At 33.7% G+C, this 13,005-nt stretch overlaps 2 non-coding genes across 2 annotated transcripts; both read right to left on the reverse strand.

The window, feature by feature from the left end:
• Window positions 1-9,123: 9,123 nt before the first annotated feature.
• TRNAF-GAA lies at window positions 9,124-9,196 on the reverse strand. Its single transcript has one exon. It is a non-coding gene; the product is annotated as a tRNA-Phe (tRNA).
• A 3,500-nt stretch (window positions 9,197-12,696) lies between these two features.
• On the reverse strand, window positions 12,697-12,767 carry TRNAC-GCA. Its single transcript has one exon. It is a non-coding gene; the product is annotated as a tRNA-Cys (tRNA).
• Between the last annotated feature and the right edge of the window lie 238 nt (window positions 12,768-13,005).

Below are 13,005 nucleotides of genomic sequence, written 5' to 3' on the forward strand. Positions count from 1 at the left end.
TTGTTGTTAATTTTTTCTAGAAAATAAGTCATTTTTCAAAAAGTTTTTTTTATAAAACTATCTAATTTTCCTATGTTTGGTTGTAACCTTAAATGTTTTTGAAAACAATCTCTGAATTTCCCTTATTTAACTTGCCATGAAATTAAAGTTGTTTTCCATAAAAATAAAATAGTGGAAAATAATCTCTAAAAATGAGGCATACTTTTTATGTTGACAAATTTTTTTTCTTTTGACTTATTTTTCTTATTCTAGCAACCATTGAAAAACATGGAAAACTATTTTCATACAAGGTTTTCCATCAAAACAAACAAACATTCTTATCTCTCCTCCTTCTTCAAATTGAAAAAAAATAAAAAAAGAGATTCTCTCACAATTTCTACCTCAAAATTAGCCCATAAGTTTTATACCTCCGAAATTGTTGAGAAACAATCCTAAAATTAAATTATTACCAAATTTCTTATTTATCTCAAATTCTCTAATTTTAACATAAAACAAGAAACTTCCAAAATTTTTAGCTTGTGGAACTGTTCAAAGAGGATGAATTATTTCCCTTAAATTTTGACCAATCCTATAAAAAGACAAAGAAACAAAAGAATCGTAGTTGTTAATAGGAAATTAAATAGGAAGTGATCCATAGAAGTTTGTGTGTGTATATATATTGATAAATAGGATGTGAAACAGTTCAAAGAGGATGAACAAATGCACGTTTAAGTATTGCAAAGGGGACAACCAAAGATTGCTATTACATCTCACGTTTAAGTATTGCGAAGGGGACGATCAAAGCTAGCTATTACATCTCTATACACTGCAATTTTGATTCTAATATTAGCTAGTCACTCATGGCTCCCCCTTGTGGAAGCGGGAGGAGGTGGTCGAGGGTAGTAAAGATGACCTTTTACTGCTTGTTCTTTCTCATACCAATGTCATCAGCTGGAAATAGAAACACTAACACCATATTTGGTAAGAAACAAAAACTGGAGGTTCAACAGCAATTAAAGCGCCTTAACAAGCCCGCTCTTAAATCCATCGAGGTTATTAATAACTTCATTTAACATGTTTGTGTTCTAGTATTTTCTGCTTTAGTCTTGGAAGAGTCACTCACTTTTGTGGGTAATGGTGTCTACATGACTGCCATGTACAATAGCAATGTAATTTTATTACAACACTGAGAATTCAGACTAATATCTATGTGTGTGTGATGAGAAAATGTATCTGATACAGAGCCCGGATGGAGATATAATCGACTGCGTAGATATCAACAAGCAGCCAGCTTTTGATCATCCTTTGTTAAAAAATCACACAATTCAGGTAACTAGTTTAATTTACTAAATTTCATTTGGTATCACGAATAATTTGATACTTATTATATGTATGGTATGGACCGGGTTTGCATTGGTATCTATGCCAAATGCAATAGATGAGACCAAGTTCTTACCCAAAAGGGTTTTCATTTGATCAAATCAATGACGTCTCTTCAAACTCCGAGCCCGAATTTACTCAGCCATGGCACTTGAATGGAAGGTGCCCAGAAGGAACTATTCCCATAAGAAGAACTAAAGAAGAAGATTTATTAAGGGCAGGCTCTGTAGCAAATTTTGGAAGGAAAAAATACCATACCATCCCTCATGCTCAGAGTAATGACGATCCAACTAAATTCCATGAGGTACAACTTAATTTTTAACCAATATTATTAATAGGTTTGAGCTCAATGGTATCTACTATAATGAAGGACACAAATCGATATTCATAACCATTATTTTTCTTGTTGAGTTTCTAGCATGCAACATATGGTGAGGCTGGAGATACGTATTATGGAATGACGGCAGACATTAACCTGTGGAACCCCCATACCCAAGAAGAAAATGATATAAGCGTATCTCAATTCTGGTTGGTAAATGGTGAATATGGTCAAGATTTTGATTCCATTGAAGCCGGCGCAGTGGTATATATAATTTCATCATCATCTTTTCTTTTAGGCGCATTCTAAATAATTAATTACTAATAATTTTTCATTTTCTTACAAAATTATTTTCTGTGGAAAAACAGGTTTGCGAAAGTCTATATGGGGATAAAAACACTAGACTCTTCGTATTTTGGACTGTACGTGTTTTAATATTTGACTTCCCTGCCAGCACTAGCCATGTTTACATATACTATTTCTTTTTTGAAAGTGTCTTTTTTTTAATCATGGCTACAGGATGATGCATATCAAAGCACAGGTTGCTTCAATTTGTTGTGCCCTGGCTTTGTTCAAGTTGAAAACCAAATTGCGTTGGGTGCAACTGTCACCCCTTATTCCAAGTATGATGGTAACCAATATGCACTCAAGTTCTATGTTTCGAAGGTATAGTACAACATTTCAATTTAATTACTTTATTAAATAATTCTAATTTTTGGATAGACATAAATGATCATATCATATGTACTTTTTTTTTCCTCAAGAAAAATTCACAGTAACAAATGTTATTGATATGTTTGAAATTCTTCTAATTTTAGTTAAAACAGTGTATGTTTTAAATTATTTTTTCCCAGTTTATGTATTTTTATATACAACTTTTTAAATTTAAAGTTTTTTTTTTCCTATGCGAAATTTCTTTTTACCTAATTTATATTTTAAGATGGTGAATTTAAGCTGTTGTTCTACAAAAAAATATTCATTTGTTTTCTCTTTCATTAGTCTTTATACCTTTATTTATCATTCAAAATATTACAAACTGATTTGCATGACATGTGCAATGAGGTAGGACGTTAATGGAAAGGGAGACTGGTGGATGAATATTAATAACAGAGTCTTTGGATATTGGCCAAAATCCATATTCTCGATCTTGTCTAATAGTGCTTCAAGAGTTAGATGGGGAGGAGAGGTCACAAATCAAAATTCAGGAGGGCAGCACACCACAACACAAATGGGTAGTGGCCATTTCGCAGAAGAAGGGCCCGGCAAGGCTAGTTTCTTCAAAAATCTCAATGTCATTGATGGTTTACAAATTGAAAGGGCTCCCCGGGACCCTACGATATTCATGAAGAAACCCAATTGCTATAATATCAAAGATTATGGAGGCTTCTTTTATTTTGGTGGTCCGGGTAGAAACCCCAATTGTCCATGATCATTTAGATTATTGTTTCAAAATTAAGAAGAAAGAGGGAAATATAATAAAGGGGGAATTATTTTCTTCTCCTTTCCATGTCACACCAAATGTACCTACAAGCCATATGTCATATAAAACTCTCTGATTCATTAATGGTCTGTTTGAAAGTTTAGAGAGGGAGTAGAGGGGAGTAGAAGGGAGGAGAGTAGTGGGGAGGAGAGTAGAGGGGAATGGTTCCTCTCCACTTTGTTTGGATGTTTTTAAAATTAGTAAGGGAGAAGGGAGTAATTAGCCCTTCCCCTTGTTTGGATGTTTTAAAAATTAGGATGGAGAGGAGAGGAAATGATTAAAATAGACAAATTTACCCCTATCTGAAAATGGACTCGCAACATTGGTCTATTATTAATTTAGAAAGGGTAGTAAATTGAGAAATTTATCTAGTCAATAATTTATCTACTCTACTCTCCCTCCAAATCTCTCCAATTTGGGGGAATTAAAAATGAGGAGTTAGAGGTGGTTGAAACCCCTCCAAACCCCTCCAAACTCCTCCCCCTCCTTCCTAAAAAAACTTCCAAACAAGGTAATTAAATTACTCTCCCTCCCTTTACTCTACTCCCCTTCCTTTTTTAAACTTCCAACCAGGCCATAATATATAAAAAAAAAAGTTATTCTATGGAGTAGTTAAAATTTGAAATTATGCAATTTAATATAATGGAAGATAAGATTGTATGGTATAGTATATATATGTATGCTTTCCTCCGTTCCAAACAAAGAGTTTTCATCCTCTTCCCCATTCATTCTACCTTCCTTGGTGTGCTTTGAGAGTGTTTGTCTCTTCCATTATATGTGGTGTATTAGTGTTTGGGAATGTGATTATGTAAAGACCCACCAACTTCAAAAACATGGTATCAAGCTAGTAGATTCGTGGTGAGAACGACATTTTTCCAACTAGATGGCAACATTTTTAATTTTCATGGGTTACCAATTTTTTATATTTGTTTATAATTGGAATATCTGAATGAAGGTGTTTCTCAAACCCCAACATGTATGGTAGATAGTGGTAAGTGGTAACATGACCAAAAGAATGTTAAAGAGCATGAGAATGTCCAAAGAAGTTTGGGATGAACCCGCTAATGCAGTCTATTTGACTAATTCTAGTCTCACATGAGGATTGTATGAGGAAGAACACCACATATCAAGCTTGGAGCTCAAAGAATCCTACAATTTCCCACTTATGTTTGTTTGGGAGCATTGCATATATGCATGTACCGGATCAAGAAAGGTCCAAGCTAGATAACCATAGTGAGAAGTATGTGTTTATAGGTATGATCCAAGCTCTAAGGGTTATAACTGTGAAATTCAAGTACCATAAATCAATTGGGATGTGGAATTTGATGAAGAATGCATATGGAATTGGAGCACCCAAAAAGAAGAAAAATATCATTTTTTTCCATTTATGTAATGAAGATAAGCAGATGAATAAAGTTCTAAATGAGCTTCCACTCCACCTTCTTCACTAGCATCCCTTATTTATGAAAGTTCATCTTCAAGATCATCACTAGATGGATTTTAGTGAAAGACTAAGGAAATTGGGAATTTTCAAGGATATCTATGAGTCAATGGAGAATATAGATGATATCACACTCCTCCTAATAAGTTGTGCAAGATTTGAAATATAAAAATACAAATATATATATATATATATATTTATATTATAAAAGGTTACAGGATGTTTATTTGAACCTTCACTTTAGTTTTCTAGTTTTAAAATTCATTGTTACTAATGATGCAAAAAATCCTCAATCGAACTCCTTATCTATATGGATGGATGACATTAACACAGCAGCCATGAGATCCTGCAAAAAAGGATGAGGTTCTCAAAGCATACGGTGTGGTGTGTGCCAAAGGGCCTTCAACGAGCTAGCCAATAAGATCAGAGCTTAAATTTACAGAGGAATTGCTATTTGGCTAGAGAATTGTAGTGCGTACGTTGCAAAACATTTGCGTACCTTTGTTTTGGTTGTTTGTTCCTTTTTATAGGCCTTTGTCCCTCATTATGGGGATAAATTATGACCTTAATGGTCTTGTATCTGTTGGGAAAAAATGTTGGGGCATTGTAGGATTTAATGTCCTTCTGCACGTTGGTCCGTTTGTTACACTTTTGCTTGTCTCTTTGGTGAGCTATTACCCATGTTATTTATGGGAAGATCTTTTAATGCTAAATGCCCTATAGTGGCCGACCACTCATCGTGGTGACACTCAATCCCTTATTTATGAAAGTTTGAGCTCAGGTGCTGTGAAATGAGGGTGAAAAGGGTACCTCTAGTGTGTGACTTGAATTGAATCAATTTTAACCTATAATTAACAAAGGTAAGTGAAGTAGCCACCAATCATTGGATTTTTTCTAAGGTATGATTTGTCACTTGACTTTGTTTCATTTTATTACCAATCCTAGGCTAAGAAAAGGTTGTTTTTACTAATCTAATCCAGACGAGTAAAAAATCTTGATTCTTGAGTTCAAAAATCTGATTACGTGTAGGGAAGGTGTTAGGCATCCTGTAACACTTGTTCGGAGACAATCCTTTGTTTTTGTAAAATCTTAATTTTTAGACATTGGCAATTAAAACAAGCTATTGGCATTAGCTCACGAGGCTTCAAAGAATTGGGCTTCTAGGTTTGATTTTGGAAGGGTGTGATCCCTATCAATGTTTTACTAGTACATTTGGAATTATTGCCAAATATCGAGGACGAAAATCCAGCATTTCGCCTCTAGTGCGTTATTGCACACAAAACGCTATCCTTACTAAGTTTTCACAGTAAGAATACCACAACACAGGTGCCCCATTTTCATGGTAAAAATTCTGTAGAGTTTTGTGTTTGGTGTGCTATGGTGCACCAGCAGAGTTTCGTGCCTATGTATACAACATGCGTTAGCATGTTCGTACAAGGGCAAGCTAAAGCTCACCAAAGCATTAAGCATGTTGATGCATGTCACATATATAGGGAAACCAATGTCACTAGCTGACATGGATCGAGACAAATACACTGTGATGATCATGCACACGATGTAGTACGAATATATGTCTACAGCAGTCACCTTGAGTGCATACCCACACCACAAGGTTAAGAGCACCCATGATCATAAGAGGGCTGCTCTCCTAACCATGGGAATCCATAATAAAAAGTGCATGACCACCCACAAAAAAACAAACATATAAATATATACACAAACATACATCATGCACAATGCAAGCACACAAAGTAGGGAACATTGTGATTAATTTCATTCTGCACCAGCCAAAATGGCTGGAAAATTTCGTTCTAGTCACTTAGCCAATATGAATCACCCCCTTGTTCCACCTTGGATTGAATTTCAGTTCATTCCGGCCTGTTCCAGCCATTCCGGCTTGTTTCGTTGAATTTTGGCCGATATATCAATTCCATGCGGTACTGAAAAGAACACACCTTTTTACATTTTAAATGATTTTTGCTGAATGAAATGATCCTATGGTAGCAATCACCAACACATCGTTGGTTTCTTGAAGGAACCCACCTCTTCACAGCTGGTAGCTTCTCCTTTTTTTTTTCTTCTTCTTCTGCATTTTTGTGTTCTTTGCTTCTTCTCTTTTTCTTTTTCAGTCCTTTGCATGTAGTCTACCTTCACTGCCTTGTATTGATTTATTGTTTAATAGTTAATACTTTAATTTCTTTTAGTTTTGTGAGCCCTTCACACATGAGTCACTTGGGAAAGCTAAAAGTTTCAACCTTTAGTCATTTGTGTTGACTTCTAAGACACCCCATTGCACGTGGCTTTCCCATGTCTCACCATTTTTAATTTTTTTTCCTCTTTTAATTTTAATTTTATCATTACTCTTGTTATAATCTAAAAAATAATTATTAATTTATTATTTTTATTATTAATTATTATCTATATATATATATAAAACCGAAGGCACAAAATGTACTTCTAAGTAATTGCTCCATAGATCCTATATCTATCTATATGAAGAAGAAATCATGTAACGAAGGGGATTCTTATTTGTACAAATGGTACTTCGAACTTGGAACGAGCATGAAGAAATTAACGATACTTCTTTACCTTTTGAGTTGTTCTGCCGGATCGGTCACTCAAGACCTTTGGTCTTTACCCAGACCCGATGAAAAAAATTGGATCACTTCTTATGGACTCGTTGAGAATGATTCTGATCTAGTTCAAAACCAATTGTTCTTCACTATTAATACTATTAATTCTCTATTTATTTTTTAAATTAAATTATACTCTCTTCAAAACAAAAACATTTCAAATCAAGAAGTTAGAATTGATCAAAAGTAAATACTTACTTTTTTGAAGCTTCAAAAAATGAAAATTTCAATTACTATTATTTATTAAAATTTACGTATTACAATGTTTTAATCTTTAGAGCGAGTAAGGACAAATAATTACAACAAAAAGAGTAGTTTATTTTGATATGATTCATAAAAGACAGACACATCCCATAACTTAACCCAATAAAGTAAAGAGTTATGTATTTTAGTTCGTTTATTCAGAATAATTAAGCAATGCTTTTTTGAATTGATTGAAGGAATTATTAAAATGTAAAATGACTTTCCTTCTTTTCTCTAAAAAAAAAAATGATATATTTTTTAACAGATTAACTACGAGTCTCATTTCAATTTGAAGATTTTAATTTCAATTAGGTGAACTCTTTTTTCGAGCTTGGTCAATTTAACTAACCTAACCAATTAATAGAAATAATTGTTAAAGTTTTTATTTATTTATTTTTATTAAATTCAATTGGTTTATTAAACTTTTTGATTATTTTATTATATTACATATATAAATATAGCACGACGAAAATAAAGAACAATAAATAACACAAGGCTACAATCGCTTTTCTTTCTATATATATTTCATTTTTTTTTTTGAAGGATTTGAAATCTTTTTCAAATAATTAAGATTAGAAAAGGTTATGAAATTCAATTTTAGTTTTACATATCTTAATTTTTTTATTAACTGACTCCTTTGAAAAAAAAGAAAATAAGAACTGGCAAATCCGAAACAGTTAATTCAGAAGAAGAAAAAGATTTTTATTTATTTTTATGGAATATACGTATCAATATTTATGGTTCATACCTTTCATTCCAGTTCTAATTCCTATGTCACTAGGAGTGGGACTCCTACTTTTCCCGACGGCAACAAGAAATCTTCGGTGCATGTGGGCTTTTCCTAGTGTTTTATTGTTAAGTATAGTTATGATTTTTTCATCCAATCTGTCTGTTCAGCAAATAAATAACAGTTATATATATCAATATGTATGGTCTTGGACTATCAATAATGACTTTTCTTTAGAGTTTGGACAATTGATTGATCCACTTACTTCTATTATGTCAATCTTAATTACTACTGTTGGAATTCTCGTTCTTATTTATAGCGACAATTATATGTCTTATGATCAAGGATATTTAAGATTTTTTGCTTATATGAGTTTTTTCAATACTTCAATGCTGGGATTAGTTACTAGTTCTAATTTTATACAAATTTATATTTTTTGGGAATTAGTTGGAGTATGCTCTTATCTATTAATAAACAAATGTTCCACTTTATAACTATAATTACTATACTATTATTCATTATAATAATAACTTATTATCATTAAATAAATCATTCAATTATAAAATTGAATGATTAGGTTTGTTACTTTTTAAGTATTAGTAGAAATACCACCAATATCTATATTCCCCCTTGAAATAAGAATACTTTGACTGGGATTTTATGAAAAAAGCCAAAGCCCCTTATCGGATTTGAACCGATGACTTACGCCTTAAAAGGAAGTCAAATCTCATTTTTTTTTTTTTTTTTTTTTACAGATTTTATAGACATACTCTTTACTCATCTATTCTATAATTCTAGAAAGGGTATATTCTCAGACACCTAGATAGATAAGTATCTATCATGATATAGACTAGTAATGAATATGTATGTTGACCCATATCAATTCATTTGTAAAACGGATACTCATACAAATAAATCATGTGCCAGGAACCAGATTTGAACTGGTGACACGAGGATTTTCAATCCTCTGCTCTACCAGCTGAGCTATCCCGACCATTATCCGTGCATCGTCCTTATTTTAATAGATAACTTGAGTTTATGTCAATTAAAAAGACAAAAAAAGTCTTACTTTATCCAGACCCTGTAATTTCTTGGATCTTCAAAAAGAAAACTTTATAAGTTTTAATATAGTACAAGAAATGATATGTATTGTTAATCATTCAAATTGGAAGTGGGGATACCTTCCTCAAAGATGTTCATTTGTACGCGTATCATATATATCACAAATATTGTAATAAGAAAAAAAAAATTTCCAATCAGATCCATTTGTAAAAGAGTAGAATGATTGAAAAACATAACGAATTTTAAACCGCTAACGAAACGAAAAGAGCGGATCGGATAAATAATTGGGGAATCAAACGGGCCTTTTTGGGGACATGGGAACGTAAAAAAGGAAAGAGAGGGATGGGCTTTCTCTCGCTTTTGGCATAGCGGGCCCCTGCGGGAGGCCCGCACGACGGGCTATTAGCTCAGTGGTAGAGCGCGCCCCTGATAATTGCGTCATTGTGCCTGGGCACGATTAGATCATGCGAAACTCTTTTTCTTCTCATTAGAGATATTATGAGAATGAACCCACTACTGAATCTAATGAGGTCAAATCAAATTAAAGTAAAAAAGAAAAGGGAAAGTAATAAAGTAAAGTTAAAGTAAAAAAAGGGAGATTCTAGTATAATCTAAGGTCATTCTTTGTTCGAAAATACACAATGTATTCGATACAATAATAAAAAAAAAGATCAAAATTAAAATAGAAATGATTTTCCAATTTTAATTTTAAAGCGATTCAATTTCATTTTTTGAATGAAGTTACACAACAGAGTTTTTTATTATTTCTAATTTTGATTATTAATTATAATATATAATATTAGTATAAGAATATTAGTTTTTAAGATGAATCTGTTGATTGAGAATTAGGGGATGCTCAGATATCACAGATGATGAATTGATTTCTTACCTATGTCACTCCCATTTTTTTTTATTACTGTTTAGAAGGATCGACTTTGTGGAGACCTGTGTTTTTGGTAAACAGCCGCCCGAGCCTGGTCACTGCGACCCCCTTTGTGAGGAGGCACCCCTTCTCCCGAAGTTACGGGGCTATTTTGCCAAGTTCCTTAGAGAGAGTTGTCTCGCGCCCCCAGGTATTCTCTACCTATCCACCTGCATAGGTATCTCATTGGTTCATAAGAGTAAGCAGCAGCAAAGTCATCAAAGATACCTAGAAAAAAGCCCGGCCTGTCTTTATAAGAATAAGAAGGATTTTGATGAATCCATTGCACTACATAAAAAAATGACTGGAAATAGAGACAAAAATAATTACGGAACCGGGGAAGTATACAGAAAGGACAGCTCTTTTCTATTATATTAGTATTTTCTATTATATTAGTATTAGTTTTAGTATTAGTTAGCGATCCCGGCTTGCTTTTGCTAATTCAAATTGAAGGGTGATATAAAATCGGTCTATTTCCGGCATCATATCCATAGTTAACGCATTCGTCATAGTTAGAAGCTCCAGCTCCATATCAAGGTCACGGTCAATATTGTCACTATCATCAATAAGAAAGGAAGCCAGAATTGATTTTCCTTGATATCTAACATAATGCATGAAAGGATCCTTGAGAAAGCATGGGATGACTGGAAAATCATTAGCAAAGACTTCGGCAAAATGTTCTATTTTTCTATAGAAACAGAGTCGTTCAAAAAGGACTCCAGAAGATGTTAATCGTAAATGAGAAGATTGGTTACGGAGAAAAAGGAAGATGTTGACCAAATATGTGAATAGCACAACTCAGGGTTCATATGTATGTGTGATGATCAGCATATTCACAACGAAGTAGCAAGCGCTTTTTCAAAAGATGAGCTTTACGACCCCCTTGGCATAAAGGAAGGGAAGCATAAATCGAAGGCCCTAGTTGTGATGGTAGGAGCTTTACTGAGAACTTTGCTCTTAAATGACTCAGTCGTAAGGTAAATGCTCTGTGCTTTCTTAGATTACCGAAGTCAAAGACTGAAGTATTGACTTGATCCCATCGGGCACGTAGGCCGGCCAGGAAAGGACAGCTTCAGTCATATCTAGTCTCGAAACCTAGGAATGAAATGAGAGCTAGACCCTTCGTAAGGCGGTGCCGACAAAAGGCTCGTGAAATCTAGGAGAGGAGCTACTCATCGTTGTTGTTTTAAGTTTAATCTATTCACCCGTCTAGATAATATCTTTCCTTGTTCACTAATAAATCGACTAATTAAACTCATGTTTCTATAATCAATTCGATCCCCCAACCCAATCGGGGGCAAACGCCTACGAAAAGATCGCTTGGATTTAAAATAGAGTCAGAAATCTATTTTACGGTATAGACGCTTATGACCTCCCCCTCTATGACTTGAGGTAATGATTCCTCTGGCATTATGACCTTTACTACAATGATGCTGTCCATAGATCAAATTATTTCGTGGATTGGATTTCACTTGACTTTTTTATCTGACGATTCATCAAGATCAGAAAATTAACCCATCCAATCAACAAGGTTTTTTCTTTGAGAAAAGATATATTTTACATCCCAGAGGGGCTATAATTGGAGATACCATTGTTTCTGGTACAGAAGTTCCTATAAAAATGGGAAATGCCCTACCAAGCGAATGATCTTCGCTTCGCGGGAACAACAAAAACAACCATCTCGCTCTTTCCTTTCTTCGGTGCTACCTTTTTATTTCCAAGGGATGGGGTTGGGATGTATAAAAAACGGGCAGTTCTAATAAGATTTATAATATGAATAACTTTACGCTTTGAAGAGATATAAGGTTCCATTCTAGGATTCCATTTACTAGTACCATGACCAAAATGAACTCCTACTTCCATCATTTCTTCCAAATGGATGTTCCAATATCTTCTTGTCATTTATTTATCCACACTCCTTTCTTTTTATTAAATTATTAAAAAAAAGAAAGATGAGGTGCCCTGAAATAGAAATAAATAATTATTCCGATGGAACCTTCGTTTCTACCTCTAACGGATATTGGCCATTGATACACGATTCAAACCATTAATATTAATTTCTTTCTATTCTATTTGTTATTTTATTATCTTTATTACTATATACCAAATAAAAATAAAAATAAAAATGACCGCAAATACAAATAACTAAAAAGAAAGGGCACTTAGAGAATTTCATGAGTCTGTATACAAACAAAGTATCTTTCGACTTTTCCGCAACGAATAATTCCATTCCCCATTCGTCTATCCAAAAAAAATTCAAGATTCAATTAATAAACATTAGTAATAGAAGAGTTGTCATATCAAGATTTAACGATCCCTTTTCAATATTCACTAATATAATCTTTCCGCAAGGATTTACATCATTTTAGAGAACAGAACCGCCGGAGATGCTTATAGAATCAAGCAAGTATCAAGAGGACTCTCCCCCCCCCCCCTTTACTTCTGCTGGAAAAGTATGTTAAGTTATATCAGCAAAATATAATAAGGTACGCCGATTTTTTTTGTTGATTAGGCGACACCCAGATTTGAACTGGGGAAAAAGGATTTGCAGTCCCCCGCCTTACCGCTCGGCCATGTCGCCAAAACGGTACAAAAAAATATATGAAAATATTCCACTTTTTTTTCGGGGGGGGGGGGGTATTCGTTTTTGTACTTGTATCTGGAATCCTCTTTTATTTAATAATCCCCTTTCCTAAAAAAAAAAATACTTACCTTTCTCTTTGGATTGGATATATATCTTCGATTGTTTGTATAGTATCTTAAAACAAACACAATATTGAAAAAAAAAACCCCTCCCCTTTTCTATTGAAAAACCATTT

The sequence above is a fragment of the Quercus lobata genome, chromosome 4, assembly GCF_001633185.2.
Source record: "Quercus lobata isolate SW786 chromosome 4, ValleyOak3.0 Primary Assembly, whole genome shotgun sequence".
Lineage (NCBI taxonomy): Eukaryota > Viridiplantae > Streptophyta > Magnoliopsida > Fagales > Fagaceae > Quercus > Quercus lobata.